This window comes from Crinia signifera, chromosome 11 (assembly GCF_055691185.1).
Source record: "Crinia signifera chromosome 11, ASM5569118v1, whole genome shotgun sequence".
Classification (NCBI taxonomy): Eukaryota; Metazoa; Chordata; class Amphibia; order Anura; family Myobatrachidae; genus Crinia; species Crinia signifera.
Window position 1 is genome coordinate 35,668,836 of NC_139227.1, and position 17,729 is coordinate 35,686,564.

The following is a 17,729-nucleotide window of genomic DNA, read 5'->3' on the forward strand; positions in this document are numbered from 1 at the left end:
CGAAGAGGGCTAGCGATAGCAAAGCCCCACGTGAAGAATGCAGCACGCAACATCGCGAAAGACGTCATCGGACAAGCCACAGCGGCGGTTGTGAGCAAAATACACGACGCAAATCAAGCGAAGCAAGATGGATCAGGTTTAATCTATGCCAGGAAAGGGGCGGCTAAAAATAAACGGAAGCGGGCAATACGACTTCCGACATGGTGCAGACCCCTTTTAAACAAAAAACGGAGCAGACGCGGCTTAATTAAAAAAAGGAAACCGAAGCGAAGGGTCGGTGATATTTTTTAAGCATGTCTTTCATACACAATGAATCCATGGAATGCGCAAAATCTGAACTTGACCTTTTTGACGTACCACCGACGCAGACCAGCGTAGAGAAAAGCCTCTACGTCGAAGTTCAACCTTTGGCGGCATTATCCGAGACCGCGCCGCTTGAATTCTACATAGCGGCCAGCGGGGAACACTACTACGATCTGAACAACACGTTGCTGTACGTGACCTGCAAGATCGTACGGCCTGATAACACTGCTATACCTCAAGACGCCAAGGTCGCTCTTATTAATTACCCCATAGCAACTTTATTTAGCCAGGTTGATGTCACTTTGGGCGATAGGCTCATATCGCAGTCCAATAATCTTTACGCTTATAGGGCCTACATAGAGACCATACTGAATTATAGCTCAGATGCGTTATCCACAAAACACACAACTGGATTATTCTACAAAGATGTGGCTGGAGAACACAACACAAGAACCCTGGATGGTGTAAACACAGGGTTTATAAAAAGGGCAAGAACAACGGCACAAAGTCGAACGGTTGAATTATTGGGGCCGCTACACTGTGACCTTTTTCATCAACATAAACTAATATTGAACGCCGTGGACTTGAAGATAAAACTCATCAGAAACAAAGATGCTTTCTGCTTAATGTCTGCTGAAGCGGAGGCCTTTAAAATTCAGATTGTTGCAGCGTCCCTGTTTGTGAAAAGAGTTCAGGTCTCACCCGCAGTCCGGATTGGACACGCCCAGGCCTTACTGGCCACCAACGCCAAATACGCGATCGATAGAGTGGGCATGAAGATCTATAGTATACCGACGGGGAGCCGCGTATTTAATTTAGAAAACCTGTTTTTAGGCCAGGTACCAAAAACCGTTATAGCCGCTTTTGTAGATAATGAAGCGTTTTCAGGAGCCTATGACAAAAACCCTCTACGGTTTGAACATAAAAATGTAAACTTCGCATCCCTATACCTGGATGGAACACCGCATCCTGCCAAACCATTTCAACCAGACTTTGAACACGGTAACGCGGTTCGCGAGTATATGTCGCTCATTCAGATCACAAATAAGCAGAAATCAGATTCGGGTATACTAATTGACCGTGAAGAGTACCTCAACGGCTACACACTATTTGCTTTTGATCTGTCGCCTGAACAGGAATGCGCGGAGCATCTGTCTCTAATCAGAACCGGTAATCTACGAGCTGAATTCCGGTTTGCAGGAGCACTAGACCGGACAGTCAACATAATAATATACGCATTATTTGATAATATCATCGAGATCAACCAGAGGCGCGATGTGCTGTATGATTATCTATAAATGAAATAAATAATTTTTATATTTATCGTATATTTACCAATATTCATCACCCCAAGCAGCGATATGAACACATTACAGATAAATTGTATACTGTACGCTAATCCGGTGACGCGGCTGTTTTTTAAAGGGACCTTCCCGTGCGATATGCTACCGAGCGGTAAACTATCGCAATACCCCTGCGCGTTTGTAATCAACACACATACCAGCACCCAACCGGGGGAGCATTGGTTGGCCGTTTATTTTAACAACCAGAGCGAGTGTTACTTTTTGGACTCTTACGGATTAGAACCTGACAACCCCCTATTCCCAAAGGACATAATAAATTTTTTAAACTCAAATTCAAAAAGAATTTACCACCAAAATAAGCAGTTGCAAGGTTTTAACAGTACCGTTTGTGGACAATATTGTATATACTTTATATTTTTCATGTGTAAAAATTACAAATATACAGATGTGTTGGCCCGTTTTAGTTATGATACAAAACGTAATGATCGCTATGTATCAAACTTTGTAAGACGTCTCCCTAGAAGTCATTGTTTGAGTCGATATACGGGTAACTGTATACAGTCCTGTGTCACCAGTAACCAACATGTGTTTGATGTGTAATACAAAATTGTTTGTGTAACTTGTAACTAATGTTGTGATTGAAATGCTGTATGTACATTGCTTATGGCTACTTTCTATTAAAAAATCTTGCTTATTGAACTTTATACCGTGTGATTGTACATTTTTGCAGACAAACTGATTAGAATCAAAGAACAAAACAGCATTTTATAAATCATAATCTTATTTTATTGGTACAGACAAAATGTATTTACAGCAAGTTAATCACGAATAACACGATAAACTTTACAGTTAAAACAATACACTAAATACATGATACAATACAAATTAAACGTCATTGTACAAATTAAACGCACAAAAATACATTGTATAAAAACATTATAAATTAGTTATATGTTAAAGGTTCAACCACTGCGAATCCTGAAACAGATTTACGGATCTTTTCCTCGGTAGTAAGTAGCCGTGTGGCGTTGTTAACCCGGGGGAATTTAAAACATTTATACGACTTTTTTTAATGTTGTGTATTGGGGAGGCTATATTTACATTGCCAATTTCATCATCGTAGATTTCAGCTTTTAAGCGATCTAACTGTAATCTGTTTGATGCATTACCAACTACAGTGGACGGGATATTCAACTCAGCCATAGCGCGCATAAATTCAATCCAGCCGTTAGGCATTTTATGACTCGTCACGCTGTGATTTTGCGTGATACCCCTTATCAAGTCTAACACATTGGATCCTGGCACTGTGACGCCTTTATACATAAACACACCCTTGCGGTCCCAATTCGCAACGTCTTTAGAGCGAACCATTTTACTCATTAGTATTTCACAGTTCTTTTTATACCGCGCATTAACACTGTTCAAGACATCGTGGTAAACAGCGTCGGTAGCATCAGCTTGTGTAGGGTTAGCGGTATCCTCAACAGCATTTGCACCGGGTGATAAAAGCGTTAAAGTTGACATTTCTCTATCAGTTTGTTTACTCAACACCAGGTATCTCTGTAACACAGCTGTGTAGCGTTTTGCCTTTTCATACTCTGATAAAGCATTATTATGTAGTATACTTATGATCTCAGCATCTAGGCTTTGCGTGGCTGTTTTGCGTATATCATCGCCGGTTGGTTTGTTGTTTAAACGGTCTATCTGTTGCTGGGGGACCAGATACATTTTCTCAGCGTATTCCATCAACGATTAGACAGTAGTCCGGTAATTAATGGAATGGCAAATCCTAGCAACGATCCGATAAACCCACCCGACTGTTTCACCAACCTCTTCTTTTTCCCAATGGCGCATTTCTTATTACAAAGCGATTTTATAAGGCTCCTCTTCTTTTTAAGGTAGTTCAACTGGCGCTGTGACAGGGGTATTTTACCTTTAAGCGTATTGAGAGCAATCTCACATATGGCTGTCACCAAATCGTTTGAAGCGTTGGATAATATAGCGTTTCTTTGGGCCGGTTTGGCATTAATGAGGGTTTTTAAAAGGGCCCAATTACGTCTTATCCTGGTCGACATGTTCACAGCTGTTAGAAGTGGTAATGAATGACTATAGGATGCGCGGTTATAGCTATTTAGAACCCCGCTTCTTAACAACATAAGCTACTGGTGTGTCGGGGGGGGGAATAAACCGCTTCGTAAACGATAATCATCAAGGGCATTGTTTCTTAAATCAACCAGTAAATAACCGTATGGTGGCTCCGTAGCGGACTCATAGGCTTCAAGAAAAAAACGATATTTTGATGGGTACATTTGTCTAGCCAGAATGCTAACCTGCATTTTATCCCTGGGGTTTTTAAACAGGACCATGTATTTTGTGTTTAAATGTATAGTCCTGCTCTTTCTACCTTGACAAAATATGTTTTGCACAAGGTACATGACACTGAGATTACGATGGTGCACATACTTTGTGAACGCTTTCTCAACCTCAGAATTATTACTCGCGGCATCCATCAAGTCATCTATCACCGTTAAATTAATCTTATCAGGGGGAAAAAGCTGGTCGTCGCTAAATGACTCGGGCAACCCCTCTATAAAACGCATACCAGGGTGAGCACTCAGAAGTTGGTCGTATATCGGTTGCCAACAGGTGTAAAACCAAACAATATTATCAGGTACATGCGTCATATGTGTGGATGCGTGTTGTATTAGCGTTTTCACAAAATAACTTTTCCCCGAATTGGAGGGTCCGGCTAAAATACAGGAGAAGGGGTGTTGAAAACGGATATCCATCTTAATAACCAAATGGTAGGGTTGTAAAATTATCCGTGAGGTTACGTTTAGTGTAAACGCACTTTTGCGTTTTCTGCAGCATACGGGTTTCAATCTGCCAGTACTTTTTCACACGTACTATACCGGGCTGCCTGGTCACAATTTTTTTCTGATCCACGCCTTTGGGGTTTAAAGGATAATCTAAGACCAGTTCTTTCAGACTGTCAAAGTTAATTTTTTTTTTTATTTCTAAAATATATTTTTGATTTAAATTAATATAGCATATTAACCATATTTTATTCATCACATAATATAATGATACCATCACATTACACACACACACATATATATATATATATATACTGTATATAGCTATATATATATATATATAAGTTAATTCTGTATATAGCTATATATATATATATATATATATATATATATAAGTTAATTCTGTAGTCTCTAGCTCTGTCTGGAACTTGATTGCAACTGCAATACATGGCCACTAGATGCCACTCATGCTCTGTTGCAAAGATTTCATGGCCTTTCTTTGTTCTGTCTAACCTAATTAACATCTATTCATGTGAATGAGTTTTCTAAGGGGTATAAATGCTAACACACATCAGCCCTTAGGGTTTTCTAATGATTATAATTGTTACCAGCACTACTACTCTGTCTAAGCTAATTACTCCATACGTGAATGTCTGTGTCTTCAAAGACCATGGAATCCGTTGTTTAAAATAATCCCCCATTTCTCACCGGCCTGAATGGATCATGTATCTTTAAATGCATAACAGCTGTATGCCCAGACCTCTTTGTTATGCACTCTGATATTTCATTTATTTTAAAAGCAAGACGGACCTTAGATGATGTGGAAGTTATCTTTCATTTATTTTAAAAGCAAGACGGACCTTAGATAATGTGGAAGTTATCGTGTGGAATATAACTTTAAATTTCATTTATTTTAAAAGCAAGATGGCCCTTAGATGTTGTGGAATCTATCGTGTGGAATATAACTTTTTATTTTTTATACACCCATATGGTCAGGATCTTTGTTTGCTGCACTCTCCATGTCTAAGGTATGTTATATTATAAATTTTATTATCAGCGTTGCGAGACATCCTACACAAATCAAATTTGATATAAAACAAGATCTACATTTCTACGAATTATATATCTGTTGTATACCATATTTTTCTAACAACTTTTTTAGCATTATGTTTAGAAATTCTTCCACCTGATTAAGATATCGCGTACTTTATATATGTGTTATTTCACATAACCAATATCAGTGTATGAAGTTACAGTATCAAACCAATTATATTTTAATACGGGGGTTAATATTATTTATACCACTTTGATATCAAACGTGATACGGGCTTATCAAGATTGATATCAAATTGGTATAAATGGGGGCGTGGACATCCTGTATAAAAGGGGCGTGGACCTGTCAAAACCAATTAGTTTGAAGAAAAAGTGTGCCTTATCTACTGACTGACACGGGGAAGGCGAGTCTGTACAGTATGACTGACACGGGGAAGAAGGGTCTGTACAGTATGACTGACACGGGGAAGTTGTGTCTGTTATGAGAGAGAGGAGTGAAAAAATTCATCTAAATCTCTCTTATATATTTAGCCAGATTTGTCACTCATCCCCTGTGTAGCCAACGTTCCCGCCCAGCAGGATACACAAACCCGCCGCCCCAGGGAAAAGTGTTCTATGTGTATAACGTTCTACACATCCCACCCCCTTGACATCCACCATTACTCCACAGCCACCATCCACAACCAGATGGTTTCCCTACATTAATGGCAAAGGAGAACCAATCAAGTTTCAATTTTTTTTAAGGGTGCCGGGACACGGAGCATAGCTCCGCCCCCCCACACCCGGAAGTCCCGCCACCGAGTTCTGATTGATTCACGGCCTATTCAGTCAGATATATTGGATGACCATCGATAGGTACAACAATCAATGGTTATCCAAGTAATATTACTACTATCGATGGCATGGTGCAAAATCGCCATCAATGCCAACCATCGATGACGTCTGCACCAATGCCCATCCCTACTCTGCAACAGCCAAAAACCTTTACTACCCCTCATGCCCACACAACCCTATCACTGCCCTGCCTCCTGTTCTCCTGCCCCGTAACTTCCGCCAGTGGGAAGCCGCTCACCCTGTGTTGCCCACATTCCCCTATCATGCTTTACCACCCAGCCTCCTGCTCTCATGCACCCTAACTCCCACCCAGTAGGAGGAGACACTGACTCAGGGCCACCATCCTGTACTCCTGTGCTGCCATGCTGGACCCTCACCCACTGGCAGAAGATGCACAGTGTCCCCCACCCTCCTCTTTAGTCCCCCTTATGTCCACACACCCCTATCACTACCCAGCCTCCTGTTTTCCTGTGTCGTGACCTCCGCCAGTGTGGAGCCGCTGACTCAGAAACACCCTACTATACTATTGCACACACACACACACCCACAAATGTCACTGTACCATCCACACTATCAATGTACATCTTACTCTGTAACCGCTTTTTAATTAAACAAAACAATACACACCCCCTTCCAAATCATATGCTCTCTATTTAACACATTTCACCTATAACTGAAGTTGCAATTCTAACCATATTTCTCACAATACAAACATTCACAAATTAAGGGGGCTCAGCCCCATACGACGGTGTGAAGAGCACGAAGGGCGCGATGAACCACCTAGAATATAATATAAGGGAAGACCAGTAGCAGGTACACGGTACTGTATGCGTCTGGGGATACGGTCACTAGGTCGAAACCAGTAAATGACCAGGCCGTATGAAGGAGCGCTGTCTACATTGCTGCTCTGAGGGGATGTGAAACTCTCATGTGATAGAGAACAAAGAGAAAAGAAACAGCTGCTCACCCATTCTCTTTGGTCACTAGGTCGACCACTTAAGGTGAACAGGGTTGGAATGTTGACTCAAGCATTAGGTCGACAATGGGAAGGTCGACAGTAAAAAGGTCGTCGACATGAGTTTTAACCTTTTTGAAACTAATGTCAACACAGACATGGACACCATCTAAGTGTCCCACGTCCCCTCGTACCGTGTCTTCCGACCATGTCGATCTTCAGTGATCGACGTAATGTATGTCGACCCTTACACTGTGCCTGGCACAATGTTTACTGATCCCTTTATTAGTAGGCATACATTCTACAGTCCGCGACTCTATTGCCTGCATTACTAATCTGTTTCATACCATTAGGCCAATAAACAATGGAATCTCCCAGTTGAAATCTGACCCGTGCTTTCAACAGCGCCATCTTCTGGACAGCATGTTATCGCTGCATGATCCTCAATAAATATCTATTTAATATCCACTGCTGCTTTTTCATCTATATTTAATAATATCTTTCATTTTAAAAGTTCTGGGCGGTTTAAATGTTTCTATAATTAAACCAACCAATAGTCAAACGAGCCACTTTGTGGAAGGGAAAACATTTTGTTGCTCCGCAGAAGATATTACGATGATTTAAGGATAAAGCGACGAGATCCTGCGCTGCCGTCCCTCTGAGTATGCTCAACTCTAATCCAGATGATAGAAGGATTTAAGTAGATTTTGCTGTTCTTTTGTGAGATTAGTAGTCATTTGGTGCATTTATCCACAGTGAGGAGCTAAGATTTTCAGCATGTCAAATTCTGCTTTGTTTAGGACCCCGATCTGATCCTTGTTCTTGCTGTGACTGTTGCTTTGATCAGTTCATTGTTCAGAGAAAAGCAGTTAAGCCAGTGGTTCCCAAACTTTTTTGATTCACGGCGCTCTAGAGTATCACAATGTTTTTGGTTTTTTTCACAGCACCCCTAGGCCAAAATATTTTTATTAATAAAGGAGAACAAAAATATATCAAATGAATTCCTTGTGTTTATATGTTTTCCTTAGGGTCGGTGATGTGGCGAGGGACAGTACTTGCTTCTGTTAGTCCACATATTGGACCTTATTCCGGTACGTTCGCAGTGGCTGTTCGCTCGCACGGTGACCGATGTTTGGTGTCTGTGCATGCGCAGCCGCATTTCTGTGCATACGCTTGGCACGTGCAGCCGTTTGCCGGGTGCACGCACCCAGCATTGCGGGCGGTGGGTACTCGCCCATGCAAACGCTGGGCATTCCCATGAAAACGGTGGGCATTCCCATGGTAATTGCACGGTGACATCACCGGATGTGAACTGCCCGCTCATTTCCTCCCGAATGGGCACATGCACCACATCTTTCGATGGTCGGCGACCATCGAAAAATGTGTGAGGTTCCCACTGGCCTGCGAACGGATGTTTACGTAAATGCCAGGCGAGCGAACCTCCCGTGCAAAGTGGGGGCAAGTGTACCCCCATTCACAAGGTGGGTTCTAGTTGACTCGCAAGGGTGTGAATTCGCATCTGAGCGAGTCAACCCCCATTGTATGATGGGAAGCCACAAGCACTGGTTTTACCTATTACATTAACCACAAATGATTTTGAATGGTTCCTGGACCACCAATCCAAGGCACCCCTGCAGGTGTCCCGGGGCACCCCCAGTCTGTGAACCATGAGTCCCTCTTCAGGGACAAATTTATAATATACACTTTCTGATGTGGCTAGCGACAGAGTGAAGGGGAGGACATGCTGTGTGAGAGATTAGCACCCAATTCGCATTGCAATATACAATTGTACGGGGCCAATGTATTAATGAGCACCAGCAGGGACAAGAGGTCCAAAAGGAGCCCGCTCCTGTAATGTGCTTAGTGCAGGAGCAGGACTAATGCATATTCACCTGCGGTGTGTAGATATGGGTGTAGTTATCAACTAAATGGCACAATGACAACATTTTGGAGGGGCCCAAACGCAGCATCTCATTCCCTAAGAATTACCATTCCAGCGGCCACAACCAGTGGCAGATTAACAGAAATCCCAGCCCACCCTCTGGAGTCACCTGCTTTCACCAGGATGTATGTAGGAGGGATTGCAGCAGGAATCTCTGATCCCTATTGCACCACCACCAGCCAGATACCCCATAGGGTATGCGATGCTGCCTGATGTGTCAATATGAAGCAGCATCTCATCCGGGGCTACTGCCATTCTTAGATGTCGGTAGCCCATTGTAGCCTATGGGCTATCAAATGCAATTCCGGCGGTCAGTGCGGTCAGCTGGGGGTCAGTGCTAACAGCGCACGTGCAGACCCCCTGGCACCCGGCAAAACAGATTGCAGGGACGGGCCCCTTTTGGAGATCCTGTCACTGCGTCTGCAGGACCATTCATCCCAGCCATAGGATCACATATTGCAATGCGATCTTGGGTGCTAGAACCTGCTCAGTGCAGCACTGACACAGAGAAACTCATGCAGTGCAATACTTGGATATGGCCACTTGGTGGCATACTACTTCTACATGATAATATATCCACGGTTACCTTCCATTGTCATCTATACTACCCATTAGATTACTCCCTGATACTACATAGGTTTCCGCTCTGAGAAGAGAGAACCCGCCCTTCCCATCTGCATTATGTGTCCGTCCTGATAATAAAGGCCCTTATTCTGATCGGTGCGTACTTTTCCGAATTCTTTCGGATGGCGTTTTTTAGCCGTCTGCGCATGCGTGGAGAACGCGACGCGCATGTGCCACGCATGGTCTCCGTACTTGTTCTCATGAATACCGTACAGAAATGTGCACCGCAATCACTCGGGCAATATGGGTGTGTTATGGGCGTCATGCGGAATGACACAGGGGCGTAGTTTCAAAGTGGGCTAAACTGGGCGGAAACATGGGCGGACACGGGGGAGTACACATATTTGGGTAGGCGTGCATTCGGACAGCACGCCAAATGCACGCGAACAAAAAGGGTAGAAATGTGCGGTGTCCAAAAGGTTACTCTTGCTTTGCGGACACCACTCGGTCATGCGCTAGGCAATCGGAACGCCTAATCAGGACGGACGCACCTCAACCAATGTCACCTGAACCCAATACAATCACATACTTTACCCATTACTTGTTAATTACACGCTTCTCACTGCTACAATTGGAAGCATTGCAGCTTAAAGGGAACATTACATGCTGCACTTGTCACACACTTTTACACTGCAAATAATGCACACAACTTAATATTAATAATACTAATACACATGGCACTTCTGCATGTATCAATTAATACAGACATTTGGGGGGCCAAAATAACATTTATTACAGAAAGTTTGGTACAAATTGCAAAAACATAAAAAAAAAAAAGGTACCATAACAGGACTAAAAAGAAATAATACAGAATAAATAGCCACAGCAGAATCATTAGGAACACATCAGGTGGCTTCACAACAAAAGTACAGCACCAACACTTCAAGTACAGCACACAGTAATGGTAGCCGAAACAGGGCAACAGGGGAACCAAACATGACATTTGAACCGCGGGCAAAAGTGGTGACCCTGGGCACGGATTTGGACACAGGATGCTGACACACACAGCTCAATGGAAGATTTGGGAAGACATAACGGTGGAGATTAATGGGGACACAAGTTCATTTGCGAGCACGTTTGCCCCTGGCAGGCTCCTTGCCACGTGCAGCAGCTCTTCGGCCTCGTCCACGGCCAGAGTCAGATGGTGGCTCATGTGGAGCACATGCTGGTGAGGGGGTGGATGATCTTCCCCCTCTGGCAGCAGGGAGTGATGATGTTGGTAATGCACCCGAAGCGGGTGACATTAGGGCCCTATTGCTGGTAACTAGCTCCACCATAAGTTCATTATGGCGGAGGAGGAGGTCATTTTGCCGCAGGGCTTGATCAGCCAGCACCTGCAGGCTAGCAGCAATAGCTTGGTGGCTGGCACTCATAGCTTGCTGGCTGGCACTCATAGCCTGCAGGCTCACAGCAATACTCTGCTGGCTGGTGGTCAAACCCTGCAGCACCTCCTCGGCCCTACGCACCCGCTCGAATGCCGACTCTCCCTGCTGCACAATACTATCCAGCACACGGCCCCACATGGACAATTCAGCCGCGGACAATCCCGGCTGCTGCTGCACGGGCCTGCTACTGGGGCCAGGTGGCACAGACTCCACAACCTCCTCAAGAGAATCTTGACCAAGCGGTGGGGATGCTGTTGAACGAGAAATTACCAATTACCACACATTCCATACCAAATTTTAAACATCTACTTATGGCCTGGCAAATAATTACCTTCAAGCGTAGAAGCCATCACTTCCGCTGGGGACTCGCTGTCTATAGTGCTCACCCCCCAGATCTCCTCCACTGCAATACAGCACTGGGCCATCTCTTCCAGGGGGGTGAGCTCCAGCTTGGATGGCATGGGGCCAGCCCCAGAGGTGTGGCTGTGTTCCCACCGCTGGGTCAATTTCTTCTTGAGGTTGCCTTTGAAGTCGTGCCACCTGCAATCAAAGTGTACATATTAATACATGTAACTCCTCATGTTTGCTGTAGCACCCATTGCAATCTGAAACATAATACAACATGTGCCTACTGACAACAAACTTACATTATATTCATTTTTCAAACCAACCCTTAGAAGATACAAAAACAGTCACCCTCCAATAACTATCAATTCAATGTCATGGCCAACATGTCTGTGCCTCCAAGCAACGTGAACACCCATTGACCAACTCCATCTAATATTGAATGTTAACATTACTGGACTTGTACTACTCAAATGTAACACACATGTACTTGCCTCTTCTTAACATGCTCCGTCTGACGAACTTGTGGAGCAACTGCATTAATCTCCGCCGTCATCTCCTCCCAGATCTTCCATCTCCTTGTGTGTTTTCCTTAGGGTCAGTGATGTGGTGAGGGACAGTACTTGCTTCTGTTAGTCCACATATTGGACCTTATTCCGGTACGTTCGCAGTGGCTGTTCGCTCGCATGGTGACCGATGTTTGGTGTCTGTGCATGCGCAGCCACATTTCTGTGCATACGCCGGGCGCGTGCAGCCGTTTGCCGGGTGCACGCACCCAGCATTGCGGGCGGTGGGTACTCGCTGGGCGTTTTGCAGGGCATTTCCATGGGCATTCCCATGAAAATGGTGGGCATTCCCATGGTAATTGCACGGTGACATCACCGGATGTGAACTGCCCGCTCATTTCCTCCCGAATGGGCACGCATATCTGAGTGACCTGAGAGTCACTTTAGATATGCGTGCACGCACCACATCTTTCGATGGTCGGCGACCATCGAAAAATGTGTGAGGTTCCCACTGGCCTGCGAACGGATGTTTACGTAAATGCCAGGCGAGCGAACCTCCCGTGCAAAGTGGGGGCAAGTGTACCCCCATTCACAAGGTGGGTTCTAGTTGACTCGCAAGGGTGTGAATTCGCATCTGAGCGAGTCAACCCCCATTGTATGATGGGAAGCCACAAGCACTGGTTTTACCTATTACATTAGCCACAAATGATTTTGAATGGTTCCTGGACCACCAATCCAAGGCACCCCTGCAGGTGTCCCGGGGCACCCCCAGTCTGTGAACCATGAGTCCCTCTTCAGGGACAAATTTATGATATACACTTTCCGATGTGGCTAGCGACAGAGTGAAGGGGAGGACATGCTGTGTGAGAGATTAGCACCCAATTCGCATTGCAATATACAATTGTACGGGGCCAATGTATTAATGAGCACCATCAGGGACAAGAGGTCCAAAAGGAGCCCGCTCCTGTAATGTGCTTAGTGCAGGAGCAGGACTAATGCATATTCTCCAGCTGGCTGCACCTGCGGTGTGTAGATATGGGTGTAGTTATCAACTAAATGGCACAATGACAACATTTTGGAGGGGCCCAAACGCAGCATCTCATTCCCTAAGAATGACCGTTCCAGCGGCCGCAACCAGTGGCAGATTAACAGAAATACCAGCCCACCCTCTGGAGTCACCTGCTTTCACCAGTATGTATGTAGGAGGGATTGCAGCAGGAATCTCTGATCCCTATTGCACCACCACCAGCAGCATACCCCATAGGGTGTGCGATGCTGCCTGATGTGTCAATATGAAGCAGCATCTCATCCGGGGCTACTGCCATTCTCAGATGTCGGTAGCCCATTGTAGCCTATGGGCTATCGAATGCAATTCCGGCGGTCAGCTGGAGGTCAGTACTAACAGCGCACGTGCAGACCCCCTGGCACCCGGCAAAACAGATTGCAGGGACTGGCCCTTTTTGGAGATCCTGTCACTGCGTCTGCAGGACCATTCATCCCAGCCATAGGATCACATATTGCAATGCGATCTTGGGTGCTAGAACCTGCTCAGTGCAGCACTGACACAGAGAAACTCATGCAGTGCAATACTTGGATATGGCCACTTGGTGGCATACTACTTCTACATGATAATATATCCACGGTTACCTTCCATAGTCATCTATACTACCCATTAGATTACTCCCTGATACTACATAGGTTTCCGCTCTGAGAAGAGAGAACCTGCCCTTCCCATCTGCATTATGTGTCCGTCCTGATAATAAAGTTGGAAGCGGCTGCTGTGTTTGTGGCCCCTGAGACTTATTTCCGGATCTGAATATATGTGTCACAGAAAAGTAACTGATTTGTTCTACAGCTATTGTCAGAGTGAGCACAAAGGGAAGTGACCATTCTACACACGGAGCTGGTATACTGCATATAGTATTATGAAGCAAGGAGATCCATACTAATTCCTTGTATCATTATATAAGCTTCTACTACCCGATCCTCATATTGCCTCCCTTACAGAGTGTACCCTGGTTACTATTAAGGCCCCCATACACTAAGGCGAGGTATCAAATGACCCGGCAACTAGATCGCATGTGATCCATTGTATGCAGTCATTTAACATATGATGTATCACATGCAATACTAGGCACTGCCCATGGATACAAGGGGGTTAGGGTTAGGCTGCTGGCCAGGGCCGGTGCAAGCCCCCCGCCCGCCCCAGGCAAAACCCCCCCGTGCCGCCCGCCGTCCGCTGCCCGGATGGTGCGGACGATACTGCGGCACAGGGGGGGGGGGTGTGTGTTCAGGTACGGCGGGTGCGATACGGCAAGGAGGGGGGGTCTCGGGTTCGGCGGGTGCGATACGGCACGGGGGGGGGGGGGGTGTGCAGGCGATACTGCCGCACTGCAATCCCCCCAGCGGGGAGCAGGAAGTGGCCGGTGCGGGGGGCATCGTTAATTAACGGGTGGGATGGGGGTCAGGGAGGGGGAGGAGGATTACATGCTTACCTGCTCCCGGCTCCCTGCTTTCCGGTACCTCTCTATGGTACCTCGGCGGTTCAGTACCGCCCTCCAGTGGCCGGCGCCCTAGGCAAATGCCTAGTCCTGCCTAGTGGTGGCGCCGGCCCTGCTGCTGGCATGGTTAGGTTTATGCTGTGAGAAGGTATGGTTAGGGGTAGTGTGTCAGGGGGTGAGGTGGGCAGAAGCGTCAAGAGTAGGATTTAAATACTTACTGGGGTACTTATATGTTAGTTGGGCGCCCAATTAGCATACATACGCTTACTTAGGAAAATTGCATTGCATCGCATCGCATGGGCCATTTTAAGGGACATGAGATGCGATGCGATTTTCCTATGTAATTTATTCACTGCTCTCTTAGTCCCGGGGGAACGCATCGCATCGTACCTCCCGCAAAATCGCATGCGATGCGATTTTATAGAGTGTACAAGGCCATGGTATACAATAATAGCATTAGGCATTATACAATAATAGCATTATAGCAATAATACAATGAGGTTTTAGGCACATCCCCCCCCCCCCCCACTATCCACGCCACCCCGAAGCGTGGTGAGCGCAGCGGAACGCATCATCCGACCTTTTCATACCCCCACTATCCACGTCGGCGTGGAGTTGATTTTATATAGTGTGGCGAGTGGCCGCGGATTACTTTACATGTACTCCGCGGGGCTCGCTGCGCTCGCCACACTATGTAAAATCAACTCCACGCCGACGTGGATAGTGGGGGTATGAAAAGGTCGGAGGACGCTTTCTGCCATCCCTAGCTTTGGGGGGCCTAAAACATCATTGTATGTCATACAATGCTATTATTGTATACCTAATGTCATGGCATTGTACACCCTATAAAATCGCATCGCATGCAATTTTGCGGGAGGTGCGATGCGATCCCCCCGGGGCTAAGAGAGCAGTGAATAAATTACATAGGTAAATGGCATCGCATCGCATGGCCCTTAAAATGGCCCATGCGATGCAATGCGATTTCCCTACGCAGAATAGCCCACTAAGCAAATAGCCCAACTAACATATAAGTACCCTTACATGGATCTGTCAGGATTATGACTGTCGCCATGGTGCTGTCAGCATCCTGATTGTCAATATACTGACTACCGGTATTTTTTACCCAATCTGTATAGTGATAAGCAGAATATTGCTCTATCCCAGTGGTACGTAGTGATATATTCTGCATATTATTATATTACTGACCTCTCTAGGGATCTGCAGAACATTGCTCTATCCCATCTGGCCCTATACAGGTACATAGTGATATATTCTCAGCTTGTTCCATTTCTGATCTCTCTGAAGACCTGCAGAACATTGCTCTCTATCATTTACCCCCCTGCAGAATGATACACAGTGATGTTGTGCTATGCAGATAAATGTATTACTACATTTCTACAGACGTGCAGGACGTTGCTCTGCTCCATCGAGACTCTGACATAAGTATGTTACATATTGATTGAGCTTATTACCCTCTCTCGATCCATGTCTCTTGCCTGTAACAAAATATGTGGGTGGGGTGGAGCTAGCATAGGACCTAGTACAACAGCAACGCCTGTGACGCCACACAATCCCCAGGCTTTCCTATACACTGCAGAGACAGAGAGACATCTGTGTTGAGGAATTTCACAGCTGTTCCCCCTTTTGCAGACAGTTGAAGCATTGGTGGTTCAGTGGTAGAATTCTCGCCTGCCACGCGGGAGGCCCGGGTTCGATTCCCGGCCAATGCAACTGCTTCTTTTCTTATCAATTTGACTGCTAAAATGTTACAATTAATTAGTTTACATTAGGGGAGATGAATCAGTTATTATTAATGTTTGTAAACTAATGAAATATAGGAATGTGTGCATTCATTGAATTAAATAACATATACACTAGTTCATTTATGGCCGTTTGATATGCGATGCTGATATTCTCTCTCCCCTCATGTGTTTTTCTTAACCCTTTGAGTGCCTCCATCTCTGTAAAGGTGCCCATACACTTGTCCGATTTAGGCCGATTTCACCCGATCCCGACGGATCGTGCAAAAAATATTTGGCCCAAATCCGATGTGTTCCCGATGCGTGGTCCCGTTCGCATCGGGTCGGAGTGGGGAGGTCGGACAGGCTGCACGTTAAATTTATCAGACGGACCCATCAGTGGCACATCGCGGGTCTGATCCTAGGTGTGTGCCAGCGTTGATGCACCACTGCCTATGTGCAGTGGCGGGGGGTGGGCAGCTGGGTACATGAGGCAGGCAGCGTGGGACGGGGAGAGGGCAGCGTGGTCTGTGTGGTGGGCAGCATGGTCCGTGTGGTGGAGGATGCGGCTAGGTGCCTCTAGCGGTATTTGCCGCGCGGAGGGGCAGGAAGCGGCTGCTAAATGTGAACAAAAATATTTTGAAAAGACTTGCCGGACACTGAGAGGCTGAGAGAATGATTGGCTGAGAGAATTCTCCAATAAACAGCCGTCTTTTCAAAATATTTTTTTCACATTCCCGCCCCGCTACTAGTTCCAAGCCACCGCACGGACCCTGCTGCCTGCCCAGCGCTGCACACAAAAATGTTTGCTTGGCAATTATTACACCTATTTTGACAAATTCACTTGGCACTCAAAGGGTTAAAATATATATCTGCCACCCTGATAATTGCATCAGTGTCCTCTGCTGCAACTGTCTTTACTTACCATGTACTTGTACTAATTTGCCTTGTACTGTAATTCGTGATATTCTTGATTTTCGCTCATCTATGTATTCTCAGGCGCTGCAGAAAAATTGTGGCGCCGTATAAATTAACAATAATAATTATAAAAGTGTTAATGCAATTTGCAACCATATCTGTATTTATGCACAGCTACTAATTGTTTGTAGTTCAAACTTAACCTATAGCCGCAAAGTGAATGCTGGCAGGGGAGAAACATCAATGCTGATCTGGCAGATAATAACTGGGGCCAAATTTAATAGGGCGTGAGAATCAGAAAGTGAGAGATTTGGGGAGAGATTTCCCATTTTATTTAAAGCAGCAATCGAATACATGACAAAATCCATCAGGTTTTGCAGTCCAAATGATTGCTGCTTTCAGAATAAAAGGGAAAACTCTCCCAAAATCTCTCACTTTGGGCCTTATTTTGGTTCATTCTTTCTGACAAAATCCTTCTTAGATGGGCAAAACCATGTGCACTGC

The 17,729-nt window shown here is 45.4% G+C and overlaps 1 non-coding gene across 1 annotated transcript; it reads left to right on the forward strand.

The window, feature by feature from the left end:
• Window positions 1–16,227: 16,227 nt before the first annotated feature.
• TRNAG-GCC (transfer RNA glycine (anticodon GCC)) lies at window positions 16,228–16,298 on the forward strand. Its single transcript has one exon. It is a non-coding gene; the product is annotated as a tRNA-Gly (tRNA).
• Window positions 16,299–17,729: the final 1,431 nt, after the last annotated feature.